Consider the following 11,286-nt stretch of genomic DNA (forward strand, 5'->3'; position numbering starts at 1 on the left):
ATCATTTGTTTTCTCTGAGTCTTCTCTTCTCCAAGTCAAATAAACCCAGGTCCTTTGAATGATCTTCACATGCCATAAACTCAATCAAGATTTTTCACCATTCCGACTGCCCTACTATAGGTACTTGCTAGCTTAACAATATCCTTTTTAAATGGATACTCAGAATTGAACATTTAGCTCCAGATGAAGTTTGGTAAAAAAAAAAAACTAGTATAATGGGATTATCATCAATCTTAGTTAGAATCAGTCTCTCTCTTATTGAAGCTTAAATTTTTGTTAGTCACATTGCATTGGTGATTCATATTAGCATTGCAACCCACCAAAAGTATCAGATTTTTTCAAAACAACTATTGTCTCATCATACTACTTCAACTTCACTCTTGAAGTTGATTTTTTTGCTTTACTTTTATTCTTACTGAATTTCATAATATTATATCCAATGTACTCTAGCCCATCAAAATCCTTTAGAATGTTGATTATCATCCATTGTATAAGTTATTTTATTCACATTTGTTTTATTTTCAAACCTGGATAAGGATGTCATTATTGCCTTTATTGAAGACACCAATGAAAATGTAAAATAGTACAGGGTCAAGCATAGATCTCTGAATTTCTCCACTAGAGAGAACTCTTGCCATGTTGGCATTGAGCAATTTTAGAGTCTTGTTCTCTAAACAGTTCTCAATTCATTTAAGTTTAATCCACATATCTCCATCTTCTCCACAAGACTGTATGAGATATTTTATAGGAATCTTTGCTAAAATCTCAGGAATCACAGCATTTCCCTCATCTACTTTTTAGTAATTTAGTAAAACTTTATAATAGTCATTTAGTTATTTTTAATAGTAGTGACAAAGACAAAGAGCATAAAGTTACCTAGGCATGATTTGTTCTTAATTGTAATTAATTACTCTTTGCAATCACTGCTTATCTTTTTAGATATTTATGGACCATCTTTTTATTCATTGTAACGTTTTCTCGAGAAGTCAAGTTCACAGGCCTTTAGCTTGCAAACTCTGTTTTCTTTCCTTTTTTTTAAATCAAATCAACATACCTTTTATTGAATCCCATTTTTTAAACTTACAAATATTGTTGACAATATCTAAACATTTCAATCTGCCTGTTTGTTCAGGACCAAAAGATGTATTTGGGTCAAGTGACTTGAATTCATCAAGGCAAGCTAGGCGCTGTCATGCTTCTCCAGTTATCTTGGCTATCAACTCATTAAATATTTTATTCAGAAATGTTTATGCAAAAGTCATTTTCCTTCACAGAAAAAAACCAGAAGAAAAATAAAAAAATGAGTCTTTTAGCCTTCATTTTGTAGTCACTTTTTCTATCTATCCCAACTAAAGGATCTGTTGTTTCCTTGAGTCTTATTTTTCCCCTAATATTGCTTCTTAAAAATACATTTTATTGACCTTAGCATCCTTTAAAAACAGTTCATTCTGAGTTTTGGCATTTTTGACACATTTTTAGAAGACTATTCCACATTGTTCTGTTTAACCCATCACTTGGCCTGCTTCCATTTTTAAAACATTGCTTTTAAAAATATAAATTGGTTAATGTGTTCCCTGATCATTCACATTAGTCTGTTTAGAAAAATCCCATTTTTCTTCCTTCCTGGAATTGTTTCCCTATGTGAAATAAAAGTTTCATTTTTGTGCATCTCTTTATCCCTCCAGGGTGAATTCCCTCAGAGAATTTTAGATCATGATCCTTTCCCTACTTATCTTTCCTCTGAACCATTAAAAAAAATCTACTTTACCCAAATTGAGGTTCTATATCAGACAATGCTTGGATTTCCTATTCTCTATCACAAACTGTAGGAGAGAGTGCTCACTTATGTCTGGAGAAAATTTCATTAAGCGTCAATGAAAATTGAAAGTCATTAACTTAACATAAATCTCTAGTCTCAGTAATTTACAGTAATATCTATAGAAACAAGTGGCTGCTAACTGGGCTGGGCTGGGAATGAATTATGAACTAGACAGTCTCTGAAACCCAGGGATAAAATTCCATTATCTTCAAATGAGGAGGAGAGGACCTGGGAAAACCAGTTCTTCTGCCTTCCCAACCCATACTAATTTGCTAAGTCATCAGTATGAAACAATTCCCGGATAAAAATTTTCAAGGCTTTTGATAATGTATTTAGTCTGTTCAGTTATAAGTTTTCCAGCTGTCTGGAAACATATTGTGATTCTATTTTCCATGCCTGTTGTGTCTTCAAGCATGGCTCTGAGTAAAAGATTGCATACGGGGCGGCTAGGTGACATAGTGGATAGAGCACCATCCCTGGAGTCAGGAGTACCTGAGTTCAAATCCGGCCTCAAGCACTTAATAATTACCTAGCTGTGTGGCCTTGGGCAAGCCACTTAACCCCATTGCCTTGCAAAAACCTAAAAAAAAAACTAAACTAAAGAAAAAAGATTGCATACAAATAGATGTCTTATATAAATGGTTCCTTCCATCTTTGATGAGGAATGGGTTAGTTCTAGCTTGTCATAGATTTCTTAAGTAGAGCTGTAAGATTAACATTCCCCTGAGTAAAGGTGAAGAGAAAGATGAGAGAGATAGATGGGAGTTCTTCCACTCAAAATCATAAGCATAATTTCTAATTTCAAGGCCTTATTATTCCCCAAATGGGAGAAACCACAGTATTTGTCCTCTCATTAGTCAAGTAACCAACCTCATGCATTAACAACTAAATAGTAATGGATAATCCCTTGAGGCAGCAAGGAGTTTGTTCATTTTCTAGATGTAGTATTTCTCAGAAAAGAAGGGATATCAGATTATGGTTTACTTAATTTTCACAGGTGTCACATTAAACCATAATATCACATATTCTAAGGGAGTTTTTCCTTGTAGTTCATAATTATGTGACATAGTAATAAATTAACATGAAAGGGCAGTAAAATTGTTTATTAGAGTCTAAAAAAATCAGTAAGAATATTTTCAAGGTCAGTTTAAATTAAGACTGGGATTAAAACAATGTGCAAACTAGTCTCTAGTTTAAAAAGTGCTAGTGTTCTAAAGTTTGTATGCATTATAGTTGTTTGGAACTCTGAATGCATTATCTTATAGGAGAAAGAGGTTATTCATGGCCATTAGTTTCCCTGGAAAACCCCTGCACACAAAAAATCATTTAAGCCATAATGTTTCAAAATTTAGTACTCTTGAGAGTTTGATCATTTCTCTTATCACTATTATAGATTCTTATTCTTGGACCACTCATATAGGACCACTTCTTTCTGTCCTATCTCTGAGGCAAGCACACAAACCTTTAAAGATTTTAATAAGATCTTTTTAAAACTTCTAATAATAATGAAAAACAGAACAAAATGGTGCTTCTTCCCATGTCCCTCTTCCCTCTTCCCCTCAACCCTCAACTAGGGGAGGTTATGGGACTTTGGGTAAAAAAAGTGTTTGAAATTAGTCAACTCTGTTTCAAAGGAAAAGCTGACTTCAATTGTCCTGGACATTTCCTAACAGAATGTGGTGGATATAGGGATTCTGAGTGAAGACAATAATGGAAACATAGAGAAGGGGGGGAAGAAGGAAGGAAACTAGCTTTTATTAATCCTCTACAGTGTGCCAAACACCCAGGTACTTTCTACAAACACTTTCTGTGATGTAGAAGGGAATAAGAGGAACAAATAGTTTGAGATTAGGAATTTATCCAGTTGTGTATCAAGATAGAACTAGGTCTGGAATTGAAGAAAAAAAGAAATGAGGCTGTTCTCAATGGTAGTCATTTCCATGTAGAGGTTGCCTGTCGAGCCTGTAGAATCTTCTGTACCACATTCTCCCATTGGGTATCTGCAATCTCCTGGGCCCAAGTAGAGACTCGTGGGGTGGGCAGACTTACTCCAGCCATTGTCCATTTGACCAGCTCCACGTGTTCTGGGTCCATGGGTATGGAGCTTCTGCTGCTTAGTGCTACAACTCCCTTCTCATCCTCAGGTGCAGCCCCAGGGCCTGTATACTTTCTTAAATGGCAGTGACAGCATTGTCAGTACCTTCCACTGGTACCAGTTCAACTTCTTCTTGCTCAGGGTCCTGGTTCAGAGGCTGGTATGAATAGTCTGTTGGGCCTGGCCCCAAGTCTTCAGGCTCTTCCTCATGTTCTTCACTGCTCCAGTCACCTGTGCCATCTATGGGACACTGATGCTGCCCCAGATCCTCATTCTGATTTGGGAAGATCCGCTCAGGACCTATCTTATCTTCCCCCCAGAAACACTGGTGCTATGCAGGCCTGGGCTACCCTGAGCCCATGATTGAACCCGCACTACTAGTAATCTTTTGAGCTAGAACTTGAATCTAGTTCCTTTGACTCTAAAGTTGGTACTTTTTGGGGGCCTACATTACTTATTACCTTCATTTTATTTTCTTAATAGATTTGGGAAAGACCATCATCTAGTCAAGAAAACATTAGTATGAATTTCTTTTGAAGATCAAGCCCCCTATGACAATAACAATATATATAAAACCATAATAAGCCTCCCATAAGGGCTAGATTGACCATATTGTTCAGAAATGGATATTACAGGCCCTATGGTCAAGATGGAGAGGGAAAAAAAAGTATGGCTGGTTGAGTCATATTTTTTTTTTACCATGCTCTTTGAAGATGATGACCATAGTGGTATGAGAACCATTTCTTATTTGAAGAAATCTCTTTACTGCTCCAAACTTTAATTGTCCTTTAATTAAAGAGAATTTTATCTCCAGGAAATTATTTGCTATTTCACTAGATTTCTCATCAATAAACCAGTTAGCGTCACTATGTTCAGTGGCATGACCACTGGACTTGGAGCTTTCAGACCTGGGTATGGGTTCTGAGAAGAACAGACAATACAAATTAAAAACAAACACCTTCAAGTTCATCTCTATGAGGTATAAGAGAGGTAGCAGGACTCTTGAATCAGAAAGAGAGTGACAGATGGAATAGTTGAAAGAGATCAACCATCTCAGTCTTGCCAGCTTTAATGATACAAAGAAGGCTGCCCTCATCCACGTGGTAGTGGCTGATGAGACCCCTATGTTCAACAATATGGTCATGCTGCAAAGGCCTCTCAAGTTGCATCAATATTGGCACAACTGGTAATGCACAGAGAAGTCTAGGTTAGACATTTCCTTGGGCCCCAAATATCTGTAGAGAAGCTTGGAGAGCTCAATGTTTGGGACAGAAACCAATATTCTTTCATTTGCTTGAGGGATTGAAAAAAAAAGTCCTTTAAAACTAAGGTAGCCTAGGAGAAATATTTGGTGAACTTTGTGAAATGTTCCTTATTTTGTGAATCTAGGAAACTTTGTATTTGGAGAGTATTGTGATTTTCATCTGTACATGTGGGATTGATTGTTAGATGGTATTTGAAAGTTTACTATATGGCACTACGGAAGCAAGTGAAAGGACATTGTTTATGTCTTCCTTGAGATGATGGAGAATTGAATAGAATTTGGGATGAGGATTGTATTACTTTTTTAAATGCGTTTTTTGGCATGTGCATATTTTTAAATTTATTTTTGAATTTAAAAATTTTTCCCCTAATCTCATTTCCCTCTCCCTCCCCAGAAGGCAATCTGATGGTCTTTACATTGTTTCCATGCTATACATTGATCCAAATTGAATGTTTTGAGAGAGAAATCATATTCTTAAGGAAAAAAAACAAATTATAAGAGATAGCAAGATTACTTAAGATAATATTGTTTTTTTTAAAATTAAAGATCTTTGGTCTTTATTCAAATTCCACAATTCTTTTCCTGAATATAGATGGCATTCTCCATTGCAGATACCCGAAGATTGTTCCTTATTGTACTGATGAAATGAGCACAGTCAATTAAGTCCATTAAGACTGATCATCAATCCCATGTTGCTCTTGTGATGCACAATGTTCTTCTGGTTCTGCTCATCTTGCTCAGCATCAGTTCATGCAAATCCTTCCAGGTTTCTCTGAATTCCCATCCCTCCTGTTTTCTAACAGAACAATAGTGTTCCATCATACATATACCACAATTTGTTCAGCCATTCCCCAATTGTTGGAATTCACTCAATTTCCAATTCTTTGCCACCACAAACAGGGCTGCTATGAATATTTTTGTACAAATGATGTTTTTATCCTTTTTCAAAATGCACTCTTTTTTGCCAATATCAAAATATTTAAAGAAAAAAGAATTCATGAGCCCCCTGTGAACTCCTGGTTGAGATAGTCTCTAGGGGCCTCTTCAAACTTTATTAATCTGATTTTAGATGAGTTTAATCTATTTACCAATCAATGGTACTATGTTAGGCAGAATAGACACATGTTAGACATATAGAAACATAAATAAAAGAATCCTTGCCTTCAAGGAATTTCCATTCCATCAAGGGAAGATAATGTTCACAAGTGAGTAATTTCAGTGGGGGAGACTAGTGGAGCTTGTGGGGATAAGGATAATAGATTTAGAGAAGGAAAGAACCTTAATTGCTGAATCCAAATCCCATCTCCTTTAATTTTACCGATAAGAAAACTGAGGAGCAGAAAGATTTCAACTTACTTTGGGGCTTATAGTTGAAAGTATTTGAGGCAGGTTTTTTTTTTTTTTTTTTTGCAAGGCAAATGGGGTTAAGTGGCTTGCTCAAGGCCACACAGCTAGGTAATTATTAAGTGTCTGAGACCAGATTTGAACTCAGGTACTCCTGACTCCAGGGCCAGTGCTTTATCCACTGTGCCACCTAGCCGCTCCTGAGGCATGTTTTGAAAGAAGATTTTCCTAACTCCAGTTTCAGTGCCTGATAATTGATGATGATGATGATGATGATGTTTGTCCTTCCTTTTCAAAGAAGATCATAACATTAGGGAGGTGATATCATGACAAGCACATGAATTGGATTTTAATGAGGGGGCTGTGCTAAGTCACCAGTTTCACACTCTCCTCCAAAGTCATTTGGGTCCAGTGGCCAGGTATGAATCAAGATGACCGAAGATGGTTCTGGATGCAAGATAGTGGGGATAAGTGACTTGCCCAAGGTCTCACAGCAAGTAAGGGCAGAGTTGAACTCAGGGTCTCCTGATTCCAGGGCTGGTGCCTATTCACTACCTCAAACCCTAGGATAACAAAGGTAAAAGTGAAACTGATCTTACTCTCAGGAACCTGTATTATATTGGGGCAAACAACAATATAACTTCATAAATAGTTCCTGATCAGATCAGTAATAGGAGGTATTGGTGGTCCATGGTAGTTTGAGGCCCCATTATTCATTACCTAAGGACATCCCAGCAGAAATTCAAACTGCTACCCTAGATTTCTATGATAATTTTCTTGGTAAAAGCAAACTTCTATTTAGAAATGTAATGTTGGAACCTGAGTGAAATCATTCAGTCTATAAGATAATATGGTGTCTTCAGTATCTAAATTGGAAAATATGGAAATTGCTATTGTTTGCTCTTAAAATGAAGTGTATTGGGTTGGTAGGGAAATAGACTCTCCCTACCTTCTCCAGCTCTTAGGATTTTTAGCTACACAATTTGGCATTTTGTATTTGGTTTAAAAATAATTCCTGTGCTTATTATAGCTAGAGTAGCTCTGTTCCAGTACAACTCTCAGTAGGAGGCCTTAAACAGAACACCCAGTAAGGCCACACTGTCCACCAAGACATCTCTCAACATTGGCTGAAAAACAGAAGAAGAAGAGCCCCATTGTTCCATTCCCCAACTGGCTTAGGTGCAGTTCTGTTTGGAAACATTGAAATACACTAAGTGCAATAGTGGGGAGGTGGAGTAGGGGAAAAGGCCCTTTTCTAGTGTTTGGTTCTTCTGGTTTCATACAGTTTTTCTGATGCAAGTTCTTTGGGGTCAGGGGCCATTTTCACCCCCCCCATTTTTATTCCTAATGCCTAACCTAGTATCTCAAATATAGTAAGCACTTACTGAATGATTGTTAAATTGTACTAAAAGCTAGGTTCAGTTCAGAGCACTGTGTCTAGAGTCAAGTAAACCTTAGTTCAGATCCCAAATCTGACACTTATTAGCTGTGTAGCTCTAAGACACTTATCTTAGATTTCCTCAACAATAATAAAAATAACAATAAACCCCAACAAGCATTAGGGTAGTTATAAATAAGTTTCAGTAGCTGTCAGTACTTCTCTCCAGCGAGTTGATCTGATCACATTGTAAAGGCAGCCAGAAATGATTATGTCTCATGAATGAGACCTTGTCATACAAATATTTGTGCTATAGCAGCTACAAAGGATAAAGCTAATATTTGAGTCAGTGTTGTTCAGTAAACCTAAACTTTACAGTCAAAAGATCCAGGTTGGAATTCTAACGCTGTTCCTAACCATGTGTGCGATCTTTTCCAAGTCACACCGGCTCCCTAGATCCCAGTTTGCTCTTTCGGTATGAGGTTAGACTAAATAAGTTCTAAACTGCCTTATGGCTTTCAATTCTATGTGAGATGGATAAATACCTGAGCCTCAAGGATGATGAAAGAACATATGATAGTTCTTGCTTCCAAAGAAAGTGTTGGATTTCAGGATTTAATATAATTTGAGAAGTTCTCTACTGACAATCCTACTGCAAACTTCAGTAGGATAGGGGAAAAGAGGGCAAGTAAGCTTTTCTCAAGTCAGAGTCATTCAAAGTCTCTCTGTCCAAGAAGCAATGGAAAGACAAAGTCAAGATTCATTGATATTCAGGATGTAGTGAAAAGTACTATTAAAAATTCTCAATTTTCATGGTGTATTCTACAGAGAAGGGCGGTCAGGCCACCATGGTCTTTGGTGCTTTGATTGTACAATGGCCCAGGGAAATAGATACCTGCCAGCAAAGAAGTAGAACTGTTATCGAGAAAGAGAAAACCAAATTAAAAAGTTCTTGCTAGGGCAGCTAGGTGGCGCATTGGATTGAACACTGGCCTTGGAGTCAGGAGTACCTGAGTTCAAATCCAGCCTCAGACACTTAATAATTACCTAGCTGTGTGGCCTTGGGCAAGACACTTAACCCCATTGCCTTGCCAAAAAAACTAAAAAAAAAGTTCTTGCTAGTGTGATAGGTTATGATAGTGCTTTTTAAAGCAAAGTACCTGTGGGTGCCAAGATTTAATTTTCATAAAGAAATAAGGTCAGTAAGGTTCTGGTTGTGAATATAAATTTTACAGCTCATGAGGTCAATGAAAGATGCTAATAGGATCCAGCAAGGGGCTTAGGAAGAGGAATAGAGATAAATGCATGGGAAAGGTAACCAGGAGTTACTTAACATAAAGTATGTGTGCTACAGATTTTATTTGCCTCCTTTTTTTACCATGATTTATAACTTATTTTTTTGTAAGTCTAGGTGCTGTATAATTGAAATTGAAACCTGATAATCCCTAAATTTACCCTTGTACCAGAACTGAATCCAAGAGTGTTAGGATGGAGATTTTTCAGTCAATCAATCAATAATCGTTTATTAAGCCCCTACAATGTGCTAGGCATTGTGCTAAGTGAGAAGCATACAAAAAGAGACATAGGACAGTCCCTGTCTTCAAGGAGCTTTCAATCTAATGGAGGTTTGGTTGGTGGAGACAACATGCATATAAAAAGCAATCTAATATACAGGATAAACAGGAAATAATTAAGAAAGGGAAGGAAGTAGAATTAAGAGGGGTTGGGAAAAAGTGTAAGGAAGACAGTAGTTGAAGTGAAAGAGAGAGAACATTCCAAGCATGGAGAACAGTCAGAGAGGAAGTCTGAAGTTGAAAGATGGAGTGTTTTGTTTATGGAACTGCCAGGAAGCCATTGTCATTGGCTCAGTGGATACATATTGGGTAGTTATATGTAAAAAAGATTACTTCTATTTACTGATATTTTTGCCTGGTACTAGATCTTCATGGTGCTGCTCTTACAAAGCTTTGTATGACTAGAAGATGACTGGGCTTACTCAGGTAGAAGTAGGTTTTAGCATGAGATGAGATAATCTAGGGTTATGGAAAATATTAGACTCTTAATTGATCAAGGTTCTTTCTTTATCTCCAAAGAATACAAGAGATCATTATATTGCTCTTAGACTTGAAATGATCTAATTATTTTAATAGGGTCCGATTTGGACTGCAACTCCATCAATTGACTGGAAAGAGAAGTGAAATTAAGTCCAGTTAGAGGGAATTTTCTAATTCTAGGTCAGAAAGAGACAGGAAACAGATTTCCATCTACTAGCAGAAGGAAGTCAGCTTAAAAAAAACAGATGAAATGCTTGAGGACTTTAATTTGTTGTCTGTTCTATGCTTCAAAAGAATTCAGACTTTGAGTCCAGGACTCTTGGAGGTAACAGACCTCTCACCTTATAGAAAGTAGTGTTTCCCTAGTCTGAGCACTGGGACCTGTTTTTTTTTTCTCAATAAAAGAACTAAAGTTTACCAAATGGGAAAAAGGTACTACTTCCTCTGAGGACTCCAGATGCATTCTAGTAGACAGTGCCATTAGGGAACAGCAGAAATATGGTATCCAGGGAGGGAAGCAGACTCAGGAGAGAGCAGAGTAGTTCAGTGATATCACCAGAAGATGTTGGCAGTCTCATAGTGTCAAGGATTACCTCTCTTGGTTGTAAGACACATATATCTTATATGTGTGATCCATATTCACATCCAATTCTCCCATTTGTGGTGTATATATTGATGGGATAGTATGCCTGTTTTTATTGTGGACATACTGGGGAGAAGGGTCCTATACTATTTTTTTCACTATGCTATTTCATTGAATACCTTTGATTTTAACTAAATGGACTGAGTGGATGGCAAGTAAAAGTCTGCATTGGTTTTCAATGTGTGTCAATGTGTGTGTGAAAATGGTTGTCCACACATATAAAGCATGGAATTTAATTATTTGATCATTACCCTTTCCAAATTTCAAATTCATAGACTAAACTGATCCCGACCCAGCATGTTATGAACACTGAGTTTAGGATTGGTAACAGGATTACAGATAAGAAAATCTGCATTTGAATCCTTTCTCTTCCATTGAAAACCTTAAGACCCCTAAACAAGTTTATTAATCTTTTTGAACTTGTTTCTTCAACTGGTCTGGTTGTTGTCCTTGCTCAAAGAGGACCAAAATGACATCATTATGACAGGGTCAAGACACAGAATGTCAGACTATGGCTCATCAGACCAAAATGGATTCAGAAGTCTCTACCACAGGATGAGCACAAATAATCTACATAAATATTTAGAATAGTGATGTCTCTAAAATTGCACATATCATCTTTCTTTTGAACTGCTGCAATTCTGTTTTACTCATAGAGCACAATACCTTCTTTGGCTCCACTATATTGT

General features: G+C 36.9%; 1 pseudogene; it reads right to left on the reverse strand.

Annotated features, from left to right (window-relative positions):
- Positions 1–3,751: 3,751 nt before the first annotated feature.
- Positions 3,752–10,612, reverse strand: LOC141520291 (male-enhanced antigen 1-like; annotated as a pseudogene).
- Positions 10,613–11,286: the final 674 nt, after the last annotated feature.

Source organism: Macrotis lagotis, chromosome 4 (genome assembly GCF_037893015.1).
Source record: "Macrotis lagotis isolate mMagLag1 chromosome 4, bilby.v1.9.chrom.fasta, whole genome shotgun sequence".
NCBI lineage: Eukaryota > Metazoa > Chordata > Mammalia > Peramelemorphia > Peramelidae > Macrotis > Macrotis lagotis.